Below are 13114 nucleotides of genomic sequence, written 5' to 3' on the forward strand. Positions count from 1 at the left end.
GGTAACCTAATCTATCACAATACTCTCTCCCTCATTCACTGATTAGAATTATCTATTAACTCAATTTTCAAAGATTTATCCAGTGAATACGCTCTTATTTAACCACTCACTATTAGTTTTATACTGGTCTCTGCTTTTCGTTTCATCACTTTGCCATCCTGTGTAATGTGCCTTCCTTAAGGAATGGTTTATAAAATTTACTTTTTTAACACTTATTTTTGTTTTCATCTTCTTCACTGTCATTTTAAGTTGACTTCTAGGATATTCTTCCATTTTTTCTTCAGCACATCTCATAAAAGCCTTTTTAGACTTTCTCTCTACCTGGAAAAATATTTCTGCTACTCGTGTCCTTTCCACACTCACCTCTCATTACATAACATGGCCAGTCTGCAGTGTGGTCATTTTATAGATTTCCAGGTTACAGCTACTGGTCAGATATAAAGAAAAACAGGCTGAGCCAGTCACCATGGCTGATATAAATCCACTTTAATTGTAGAGACAAAAAGAGCTTTCACAATCCTCTCGACTGCTTCATCAGACTCAAATAAAATCCTTTCATACACCTACTTTTATACACTCAATAATCAATTAAAACATTAATTAAGAACATCAATTATTCAATTGTGCATGCTAAAACTTCATATAAGGACTTCATTTAAAAAATAGTAAAAAGTATAGCAAAAAATACATTTGTCTGATAATAACTCATTAATGCTTAAGTGTCCTAGCTTTTAAAAAGGGTTTCAGGGACACTGCCTCATTAATCCTTGGAGAGGTATATGCATTCAACCTGAGTATCCATCTGCTCTGCAAGCTCAGTCCTGTTTTTTATGTCCCCACCCCTCATTCCTTCCTGCAGAATCTCTAGAACAATAAATTTAAAGGAATGCTGTCTGCCCTTAGTTTCTACATGCTTAAAAAGAGCTTTTGTTTCCTTTTTATTGGAAATATCTCGGTACTGCTCCTGTATGCGTTCCTTTAGCATACGATTAGTCTTTCCTATATAGTAAGCATTGCATATTATGCAGAAAGCAAAGTACACTATATTTTTTGTTCTGCAGTCAGCATACTGCCTAGCTTGTAATTCAAAGTGCAGATCAGGGTGGATATATGTGCTACATGAATGAATATACCTGCATGCTGAACAGTTCCTGCACATATAAGTGTCTTTTCTTTCAGATAAATTGTTCAGTCTATTACTCTTGTTGACCTAGTACAGTTGACATTTAAGGGACCTCTTATTTTTAAAAGCAAAACTAGGTGCATCTTCTATAAAACCATCCAGGTCTCTAATAGTTTTCAAGATGTTCCAATTTCTTTTAAATACTTCACAAAAAATACTAATGTCACTGCTAAAAGTAAGGGGGAATCTAAATTTACTATCATTACTGTCATTCGCCTGTGGTGTATTATTGGCTCCCTCAGAAAAAAGGGTCTACCTCTGATGTTTCTTTCTCTCTTCATTTCGACTACATATTTATCATACATATCACCAGGATACCCTCTCTCTAAAAACTCTTCTTTAAGCTTATCTAATGCTGCCTTAAGCTGTGACTCATCATTATGTAGTCTCATCAGTCTAAGGATTTGCCCTTTCACTACATTTTTACCTACAAATTTCAGATGCATGCTGTCTATGTAGCAAAGCATTTTTCCTCGTGGGTTTCCTGTGAATACTTGTCTGAATCCATAAAATATCTGATTTCCTTAGTTTAACATCAAGGAATTCTATCTCTTTCTGTGAAAATTTAATGGTAAATTTCAAGATTGAGATAGTGCCATGCAGATATTCAATAAATGAAATAAGTTCATTTTGCGTATCTTTCCATAGAAAAAACATGTCATCAACAAAACGAGTGTACCAAACACATTCCCATTGAACCAACAAATGATTGGTGTAGCCGTTGGCACACGGAGTGCTCATTGCCACGCCAATCTTTTGAAGGTACATCACATCTCCAAAACTAAACAGGTTATTTTCTATGATAATCTCAAGTAGAGAGCATATCAACCTGATCTTTTCATTGGTAAAAACACGTTTAGAATGCAACAGGCTTCGGATGTTTTCAACACCCCAGGCATTGGGTATGACTGTAAATAGAGAGACTATATCTAGTGTAACAAAATAAAAGTTTTCAGTTAGGTCTTTAGTCTTGCTATATAGTAACTCTAGAAACATTCTAGGGTCTTTCAACACACTACTACATGTCTCTAACACAGGATGCAGATATTTTTCTACATAAATAGACAGGGGCTGTGTAGCCCACCACTTGCCTGAGACTATAGGTCTCATAGGTAGAGTCCTCAAGTTCTTATGTACTTTAGGTAATCCATATATAGGTGGAAATACTGGATTTTCAATAGTAGTATAAAATGTATATAAAATTTTCAATAGTAAAGTACTTAAATAGATCTTCTGTAATCATCCCATTAACTAAAAGATCAAACAACATAACAGAGATTCTATCTATTATTCGCTTAGCTTGTATTCAGGTTATTATCTGATATGTATTATTTTCTTCTAATAGTAATCTCATTTGTGTCATATATTGATCTTTGCTCAACACCACAATGCCTCCACCTTTATCAGCTGGCCTTATTTCAATAGACTCTAAGGTTCTCAATTCAGATAGTGCCTCATTCTCTGTTTTACTTAAATTATACCTCCTAACTACAGTACCTTCATCAAAGATTTTTCTAATTTCATTCTCACAGACAGAGACAAATGTGTCCACTATCGGATGTGTTTTAGGTACAAAAGTACTTGGTTTAGTGAAGGTATGCATCACATTATCAGTATTTTTAAACATAGTCTTAAGATTCAACATTCTAGGAAACATTCTTAACTCCTGTAGGATATCAACCATATCCGTCTTTTGCGATGGAATAAAAGATGAGCCTTTACTTAACACAGAGGTTTGTGTAGAAGTCAATGGTATGCTAGAGATATTTATGACCAAACCTTTGCAGTTCTGCTCCGTGTTACCCTCTGTTGTGCAGCTAGACTGTTGGATTTCTCCAGGGTTTTCCCTCTCCTTCCTCGACTCCCAATCTCTCTTTTATTGGTAGTGCCTCTTGTAGTTGAAACGGCACTAACAAAGTTCCTTTCTGCTGACCCATAACCTCCAAAAAAGAAGTAGCGTGACTAGTACAGTTAGATGTACTACTTTGTACTTTACGAATGGTACTCGTTTGGGTATTTTTGGTCGTTTCTAACATTAACTCAGGTAGGACAGCGCCGCCCATGGCATTATCGGTTATGTTCACTTCCTCCTCCACTTCCCTGCTCATCGTTTGCCGATGCATGATAGGCTGTTCAGTCACCTGGTCTCCATTCGTGGGGGGTTTGCCTCAGCCAGGCAAAAACCCTTCCACTTTGGAAATCGGTCATGTCCCTTTGCAACTTTTTTAATTTACCATTTTGTAGGCGCTTATCATATCCAGCAATCTGGTCATGTAGACAATCTATTCTGTCAAGTAAAATATCTGCTGGATAAGTGTTCTGCAAGCGCATATGCAACCCCTTGAGCTCATTCATTAATTCTCTCTCCTGCGGCAAGAAAAAATCTATCAACAACCTCATATAGTCATAGCTCAATTGTAAGTTCATTTGTTGCCACTTTTTCAGTAATTCAGGGAAAATTTCCCCATAACTTGGCATAGTTAGAACACGTAGACCTCTAGGCACTATTCTGTACCGCAGTGAAGCCTCGAGGTGAAGTCTCTGCCATTGTAGACGTTTAAATTTATACAGCTTATTTTCATTATCTCTATAAACTGCTCATTAAAACGTCTTTGCAGATTCTCTTCAGCGTTCGGTGCACTACAAACAGGGAAAGCAGGTTGATCCACCAGGGGATTGCCTTCCATACACAAAATCCGATCCAAATTATCAGCTTGCAGGGTGCAGTGCAGCATTACCTATGGCAGTGCTCATGTCAGAGCCTTCAGCCATGCTTGGGTCTGGTGAATAAAACAAATGTAATAGCAAAGAAAATAACACCATTTACCTGATGAAGAACTGGCTCACACAAAACAATCATTTTGTTTGCTATTACAGCTACTGGTCAGCCTGTGCTTCCTCTCAGTTACATTGATGTCAGCATTCTTTATAGGAACTGTGGTGCTGTACTTTTGGTGTACAACAGTAACATATTCTACACTTAAGTAAATGTATGTGCCAAGAATATATCCCTTTTTTTGTAAATGATAATTTAATGTTCTATTTTAGTAGTATAATACTTGATCTAAAATTACCAGAGTGATTTCTCCAGTCCCCCCAAAAAGATATGAATACAATCAATTAATTATTGTTACACTATTTTGATACTGGTATGGAATGTTATAATGCTGTAGTCTGCTTGAACCAACTGGAAAGCACTTGTCTGTATTATTCTCTATTGGTGAAAAACAAATAGAAACTACATAACAAAGTCAGGTCAGATGAGGCAAGGCACAAATTGACCCAAATGAGTAGGTAACAAACTGAGAATAAGGACAATGGTTGAAGACTCCTGCATAATCTAGATGTTTTGCCTGTGTTTTACTCTAGACAAGCTCAGTCTGTATTCTCTGGATAAACCTAGTAAACTTAAAAAAAAAACAAAAAAACAAAAACAAAGAGGTAATGTTATACACCAGCCTTCTAAATATTATTCATTTTAAAATCACACAAAAGCACATATTTTTTTAGCTATTTTTCTTTGCATTCAGAAGTGTGCCACGCTGTCTTGTACTTTGTGATTATTGTCTAAATGGGCCCATCCTAATTCATCAAAGCTGTACACATCCAACTTCCAGTACACTAGCCCCAAACACTTACACCCCATCCGGTAACATGCTGGTACAACATAAAATATATACAATGTTACTCCAGGGCAAAAGACCCCCTGCTATGTTATATATCAATATCAAGGTAATTTAACTGGTGAGAAAAGAGAGCAACTGACCCCACGCTGTCCTCCAAACATGTAGAAGTCATTCTCAGCTTACTTTTGTTTCCTCTTCCTTCCCATATCATTACTCAAATACTAAATTATACCACATTCCTTTGTCTCCATCCAATCAATCCAAGTTCCATCCACACTCCTTGCCTTTCATTCACTCAAACATCCTTCCAGCATAATCACATCCTCCTTTTCTTCCCAAATCAGCTTAACATAGGTTCATAGGTTCATACTAGGCTATCTGCCCTGGGGCAATTATAAGCCTAGCCCGATTCTGTATGGCTTACGCCACCCCTTGATTTGAGTATACTGTGCCCTTTTTAAGGTTTAGTTTACTGTGCCTCTGTCTAATAGTGACACGGGAGTAATCCCTGGGATAAACCTACGATCCCCCATCCACTTATCGAGATTCTTCTTGAAGAGATTCAGTGAGGTGCTCTGCCTCACATGAACTGGAATTCTATTCCAGAGCGAAGGGAGCCTCTGGGTTATGAACCTGTCCCTCCAGCAAGTTCTATTTATTTCTGTGCTGAGGTTCAAGTCCCTCAAGCGTGTGGCTCTAAGGGATTTAGATTTACTGAGGTGGAGCATGTCCATTAATTCTGGATTTGACATAGCTTTGTATGTCAGGCATAGATCACCTCGAAGTAGGCGGTATGCAACTGAGTAGAGCTGGAGTTTTTTTAACTGAGCAGCATATGGCATATGGTATCTGTTTGAGACCCTTGATCCTCTTGATACTTTTGGGGTCTTTCTAATTGCTGTAGGTGTCGGGTAAGGTACATCCCAAAAGGGGCATTATATTCTATGATGGGCCTGATGAGGGATGAATAAAGGGGCATGATTACCTCTCTTGATCTAGATGTGAAACCCTTCATGATGAGGTGGGCTATGTAGAAGGTCTTTCTAACCACTTTGGCAATGTGGTTTTCAAAGGAGAGATTGCTATCAACTTGGGTCCCCAGGTCTCTAATAACTTTCTCTGTACTTAATGGGTTTCCGCCTATGTGGTAATTTGTGGGCACATTGTTTTTGCCAAAGGGTATGACTATACATTTTTTGGCATTTAGCTTTAAACCATGGCGCTGGCACCAGTTATCTGTCTCTGTGAGACCTTTTTGAAGGATGTTTGTGTCAGCTGGAGAGTTGATTATGGCTCCCAGTTTGCAGTCGTCTGCGAACTTGGTGAGCCATAGTTCTCCCACGTTTGCCTGTACCTCGGAAAAGTATATACCGAACAAGAGTGGTCCCAGGACAGAGCCTTGTGGGATGCCACTTGTGACTGGTTTCGAGTCTGACATGGCTCCAGCAACTCTCACTCTGTGGGTTCTGTCTTTAAGCCAGTTTGCGACCCATCTTGTGACATAGGGGTTTATATTTAAGCTGGATAGCTTATCTATGATGCCCGAGTGGGGTATTGTGTCAAATGCCTTTGCAAGGTCCAGATAGGCTGTGTGGACTACCTTCCCTTCATCTATGGCTTTAGTGACTGTTTCAAAGAAGTCAACCAGGTTCAAAAGGCAGGATCTGCCCTTGACAAAGCCGAACTGGGAAGGATCTAGTGTCTGTAGGTCCCCAATGTCTTTGTTTATGAGCTCCATGATGATCCTCTCCATAGCCTTGCAGACTAAGCTAGTCAGGCTTATGGGGCGATAGTTTCCAGGGTCTGTAGAGGCTCCACCTTTGTGGAGTGGGACCACTGCTGCTGTATGCCATTCTGTGGGGACATATCCTGTAGTGAGGCTGAGATTGTATAGCTGTTTTATTTGAGGGATTAGTTCCTCTTGTAGTTCATGTAGGACGCAACCTGGGATGCCATCTGGTCCCATGGAAGCAGTGTTTTTTGCTTTGGAGAGGGCAGCCTTCACCTGAGCATCTGAGATGTTTGGGAGGCAGCCCTCTGCCGGGATAGATACTTGCTCTTTTGGGGGGGAGGGGTGGAGAAGTTTGCACTGAACCTGTCTGCCAGGATATTGGCGATGTCTGTGGGTTCAGTGTATTTTTTGTCATTTAGAATCAACTCAGAACAAGTCTGGGAGTTGCATCCCAGGTTTCTAACATAACTGAAAAAAGCCTTATGATTGTCCTTGGTGTCCTGTGCAATTTTTCTCTCGAAGCTGGCCTTGGAGGATTTTATGAGGGATCGTAATTTTTTGCTAGTATTGATCAGAGATGCCTTCCCTATTAGGGATTTTGCTCTATCATGTAGTAGCTTCCTCCTTCTGTTGTACAGTTTATTTATGGCAGGGGTCCACCAGACTGGACGCCTGCCTTTGGATGATTGGGTCTTGGTTTTGTTTGGGATAGCATGATCCATGCATTCCTGGAGATGTCCGTAGAATGCATTTATATAGGATTCTGCAGTTTGGGCTGTAGTTTCCACTGGCCCTGGGGCCTTGAAGGATTCCACTTCGTTTTTGAGAAGTGAGAAGTTTGCTTTTGAGAAGTTTTTCACTGTGTTTTTCTGGGCTGGGGGTGGGGTCGGGATGTGGACATCCAGTGAAATTAATTTATGATCTGATCTTACCAATGAGGGATATACTTCTGGTGTGGAGCATAGAGTCCCCATGTTGGTAATGATCAGGTCTAGTATGTTGTCCCCTCTTGTGGGAGTGGTGACTAGTTGTTCCATAGCATTTGAGTTTATAATTTCCAGGAATCTTTGGGCTAAGGTGCTGGGGCTTGAGTAGTGCTTCCAGTCAATGTTTGGGTAGTTGAAGTCGCCCAATATAATGGTGTTCGGAGAGATCTTAATGTTCTCCTATGTTTTCAGGAAAGCTGAATGGGATTCCTGACTTTGAGAGGGTGGTCTGTAGGATGCTATAAACTGAAAAGCAGTCTTGCCCACTGTTAGTTGCACATGGATGGTCTCCGATACTTCGTGCAATGCCACTAACCTGGAGGTGTGGATATCCTTGATAAATATGGAAACACCCCCTCCTTTTGTGGTTCGGTCCGGGTTTTGGGGCCGAAAAGCATGATATGAGGTATAGCCTGGTAGTGCTGGGGTGCTCTCTGGAGCCTTGAACCAGGTTTCTGTCACTGCACAGATATCGATGTTCTCCATACTGAGGAGAGCTTCGAGTGCGTGCATCTTGAGGTTAAGACTTCTGGCGTTTAGCAGCATTACCCTTAGTTTCTTGTTCCTTGTACTGTCTATGGGGGTGGGTTTGACTTTTGAGCCTTGCCTAAAAAAGGCACTATGGGGGTGGCAAGAGCCTTTGCCAATATCCGAAAGCCCAGTGGTGACAGGTGCAAGCCGTCCCTAGCGAAGCAACGTGGCTTGTCGAGCATGTCATCCCAGGCTGACAGACACTGGATCCCCTTTGAATGATACCAAAATTTTAGCCAATTGTTAAAATCGATCATTTTGTCTTTGTATTGTGGCATCATTCTAGGTGAGGGTAAGATGCTGCTCAAGGTCAGGGTCATACCAGCCTGGGCTACATGATCAGAGAGCTCCTCTATGTCTCTTTTCATGTAGTCCAGGGAGGTACATCTCAGGTTATTCACACCAGCATGTACAATGACTGAGTCATATTTGTATTTGCTTTGGAGTGACCTGAGTGCTTGCGTTATGTGTCGGATCCTAGCACCCGACAGGCAGCTCACTGTGACCTTCTCTTTATTCAGCCTGGTGAGCAGGACGTCAGTGTGTCTGACAATAGAGTCACCTATAACAAGAGTATCAGGTGTGTTATTCAGCCTTAATGGCTGTGGCTGCTTGGCACACTGACTTTGTGGGTTATGTGTTGTGTGTGTTTTGTCATGAGGTAGCGTTTGCTTGGATGTCTGCTTTGGAGGTCTCTGTTGCTTAGGTAGATTTTTATTTAGAGCCTCCGAGTATGTTATTGTGTATTTATGTGTTTGGTTCACTGATGTGGTGGGACTATGTGATACTGAAATTGTGTTGTGTGAGGTTACCTTCTGCTCCTGACTGGTTACACCAGTTTTGAGATGAGAGAGCTCAGCCTCCACTTTGGCTAAATAGTTGCATCTCTCACATATATTTGAACCTGTTTGGAGGAGGAGAGGGTTGTCCGTGTACATGAGACAGTTGTAACATTGCCTCAAAATTCCCTGATTCACCAGCTGGACTGGAGAGGAAACCACTGACATGCTAGAGTAATAGGGAAACTGAATTTACTCCGACCCTCTATGCACCTTCCACTCACATCAACAGTTTCAGTCATTCTAATATCAGATTTCACAACTTTAGTAATGTCAGCAGAACATCCCAAGTAGCTTATGACAATAGAAATACATCCAAAACTAACAACAAATGCTTTCCATTCAACATTATTAATTGAGGATTCTTCACTTATACCAACATTTTCCTTCTTAATATCCTCTCTCTTCTTCTTTCATTATGCATATTATAACACTTCACTTCTTATTATAAACCCTTTATTATTTGTATAACATATACATGTATATTGTGATGACAATTTTTCTTCTTTCACAATACTTATTATAACACAGTGTTTCTTATTATAAATCCTTTATTACTTTGTATTACTTATACATTTATCTTCTGATGACAGTGCTTTTCTTCTTTCATAACATTACAACACCTTGCTTCTTCTTATAAATCTTTTATTGCTTCCCATTATTTATACATTTATCTTCTGAAGATGACACTTTTCTTCTTTTATTATACTTATTATGGTACCTCAGTTCTTATTATAAGGCTTTTAGTACTTTTTAGTAGTTTTCTACTAACTGTACTACTACTTTACTTCTCCTTATATTTCTCCACAAACACACAACTCAGGCACCAGACTGAATCCTTACGGTGGCCTGTAATTGTTAACACTCCTTAACATGTTTATTAACATGGTTTTACCACCATTGATGTGCAGTGATCATGCGTTATTAAGGGTAATTTGTTGTTAGATAATTCTACCAAAATGAAATCTAAACCAATGCACAGAAGGTTAATTACAGATTATATGGAAGCAAAACAGTCATTATGTAAAACTAATTGGAGTGATGCATTCAATGGAAAAATACAGAAGGAATGTGGATAGTTTTGAAAGAGAAATTGTCTGAATGCAAAATATCAAAAAAAATGTTTAACATCAGGATCTAGGCACACAATGTCAGGAAGATATATTTCCATAAGAACAAGATACTTCATTAGGGTGGGAGGCAAAAAGTATAAGAAATAGAAAACAGGTTGAACTGCAACTTTGAAAACTGAAATAAACAAACTGGACAAACCAAATAAGAATAAAGTGAGACAAAAATAAAGAACAATTTCAAGAAAATTTATATAAAGATATAGAGCATAATAGGAAACCATTTTATAGTTAAGTTGTGGAAGGAGTAAAGACATACACATTGATAAACTGTGTGTGGATTCCAAAGTTTATTCACAAACACAACAAATTATAAATATATTTACAAAATCTTATGTAAAATAGTTTGGATGCACAAAGTGTGTGTGTGTGTGGGGGGGGGGGGGGCTGATAAGTTGTCCCAGTGATATCTAGGTCACCACAGATTCTGAAATCAAATTATAGATAAAACTATGCAAACTGGATCCAAACAAAGCACAGGGAGGAAACATAATTGGCAATAATGACCAGAGAACACTTCAGCAAGAATGACCTGAGAATACTTCAGCAAGAACTCACAGTACCATTATATCTATTATTTACTAGGTCATATAAATATGGGGAGATTCCTCAAGACTGAAGACATGCACTTATTAATTCTGTCTTTAAGGGAAAGAGGAGTAAGACAGACCCAGAGTCATACAGACCCTTAAGTCTACTTTCATGTTGTAGAAATATAATGGAGAAGGTAATACTGGAAAGGTTAGTCAGAATTGGAAACTTTGGGACGAGAAACCATATATCAGCATGCATATGTTGAAAATAGATCTATTACCACCTATAACAGGATGCTCTATAACAATATAATAACAGCTATGAATGAAAAATTGTGCTGTTTTGTAATTTATACAGATTTAATTCAACATTTGACAGGGTCATACAGAAAACACTGATAGTATATTAGAACAGCTCAGTATTGATGTACTCTTGATAAGATAGATAGCTGTGTGGCTTACAAATAGGAAATGGCAAGTATCACACAGCAATTGGACAGGTGAAATTGTTGGTTATAGTGAAGGTATCCAACTGGGCTCTGTCCTGTGCTCATACCTGTTTAGATTGTATTTTTCAGCTCTATTCTTTTCATCTGAGGTGTTTCACAGTCTGCATGCAGATGACTTGAAATTGGGTAAACTGATTATATATATTACAGACAGGGCATGTCTGCAAAATAACTTTACTATATTGACCATCTGGGCACAGGAGAATACAATGCTGATAAATACATCAAGAACTAAGCATGCAAGATTTGGAAGATATAAATTGAAAGGTGCATATTTAATACAGTAGACAGTGACTGAAACTGCAGGTTCATTTAAGGACCTGGGTATATAGGTAGATCCAGCCACTATACTAAGGATTCTGTCTCCTTCTCTCATGCCAGCCACATTCGTTTTTAACAATGCAACTGCAACCGACCAACAACTCAACTCGATATGCTGCAAAAGGTTTTGCTACTGCATTTCAAAACCCTCCACAGTAAATTAGTAAAATGACCCCCACAAACATCTTACTAACTACAACCGACATACATGTATTACATCCCAAATTTCTGGAAATTAAAAGTACAATACTTTCCAAGCTACTAACCCATGAATTCTATCTCACATACTCCATAAAAAAACTTTCAATCTATAAAAGTGCAATATCGTACAAATAAAAAAAAGGGGCAGCCATTGTTTCTGTTCTAGTAAAGACTTCTATACTAGTGTTTCATATCTCCTCCCTATGAAAGCATAAACCTGCAATTGCCTAAACCTGCAATGATTTACATTGGCTTTTGAGGCCGTGGTGTTTGCATCCTCTGTCTTACATTATGGCCAGCTATATGTGTGTTTGTTGGGGGGGGGGGGGGCTTTCTGTTTTGCAGAAAAATCACCCTGTTCCAACGTCAGTATTTAAATTGCATCTCAAAACATCTTGATGCATCATGGCATCTGGAGCGGGGGGGGGGGGCAGCTTAATACAGTTATTTTGACAATAGTTATTACAGTGTAGTCTTAGTTAGTTAGGATGTGCTGAAAAGATGTAGCAAAAAACAAAGCTGAGGAGTAAGACTGAATTTCTTTTTTTGGTCATGTTTTTTCAGGCAATCAGTGAATGAAAACAGTTGGTTAAAAAACTCTAATATGAACCTCAGACCATCTAAAACCCCCATGGATTCTGGAAACCTTGTGGTTCCCTCCAAAGTTATCAGAGTGCAATCTTGCTTAGACAGAATGCATCGAATGTATGAATTCATGAATAACTGCAGGGGAAAAAATGAAGAATAAGACAAACTGTGAGAAAAAGGAAGAGAAAACAAGACAAAAAAAAACTGGGACAGTTTAGGTAGGCAAAATTGGGTTGGGGGCATAGAGTCATTTCACCTAGGCCACCAGTTTACCTAAGGCCTGCCTTGTTGGGGAACAGAATACTTTTCTAAGGTAGTGCGCAATGCCACTTTATGAACATCAGTAGGGGGTCCGTTATGCCCACATGCCCATTACGGATAATTTGTGGTTTATCCATGTTGTCAGATTATAGATGTAACTTGGCAAAAATACAGAGTCACAGATAACTAGAAGAGGAACCAAACTGATAGGTTCATGAGAAAATCAAACCATACTCACATCACCAGAATTAATCAACTGTGTTAAAATTTATGCTGGAAAGAGATGTTGTCTATGTTTAATTAAATGATGCGTTATTGTTTTTTTTAAACAACCTGATTGATTATTTTTAGTAAGCAACCTATAAAATGGATTGTAATAAATAAGTCTGTTGTTTGTAACAATATACATGGCAATAAAATTCTGGCTGAGATGCATTGTAGTCTTTGGCCACTGTCTTTAATGGGGAGTAGAGAGAATAGGACATTGTTGTACTTTCTTCACAAGAATATTTAAGAGTTCTATAACAAAACTTCATATTTAAGTCTTCCATGGGCTGACTTTACTATATTTCATAATATTTCTTAGGATATTGAAACATTTGATGGCTCTATCATTATATATTTAGCAAGATATTAAGGTCAGACCACTTATCTTTCCATTCTTTAGCCTTCCT

At 38.8% G+C, this 13114-nt stretch overlaps 1 protein-coding gene across 7 annotated transcripts in view; it reads right to left on the reverse strand.

Moving 5' to 3' along the window:
* DOCK10 (dedicator of cytokinesis 10) overlaps nucleotides 1-13114 on the reverse strand; it is a 2344342-nt gene that overhangs the window by 588622 nt on the left and 1742606 nt on the right. The gene's annotated exons all lie outside the window — the stretch shown is intronic.

This window comes from Protopterus annectens, chromosome 4.part1 (assembly GCF_019279795.1).
Source record: "Protopterus annectens isolate FY-2018-M chromosome 4.part1, PAN1.0, whole genome shotgun sequence".
NCBI lineage: Eukaryota > Metazoa > Chordata > Ceratodontiformes > Protopteridae > Protopterus > Protopterus annectens.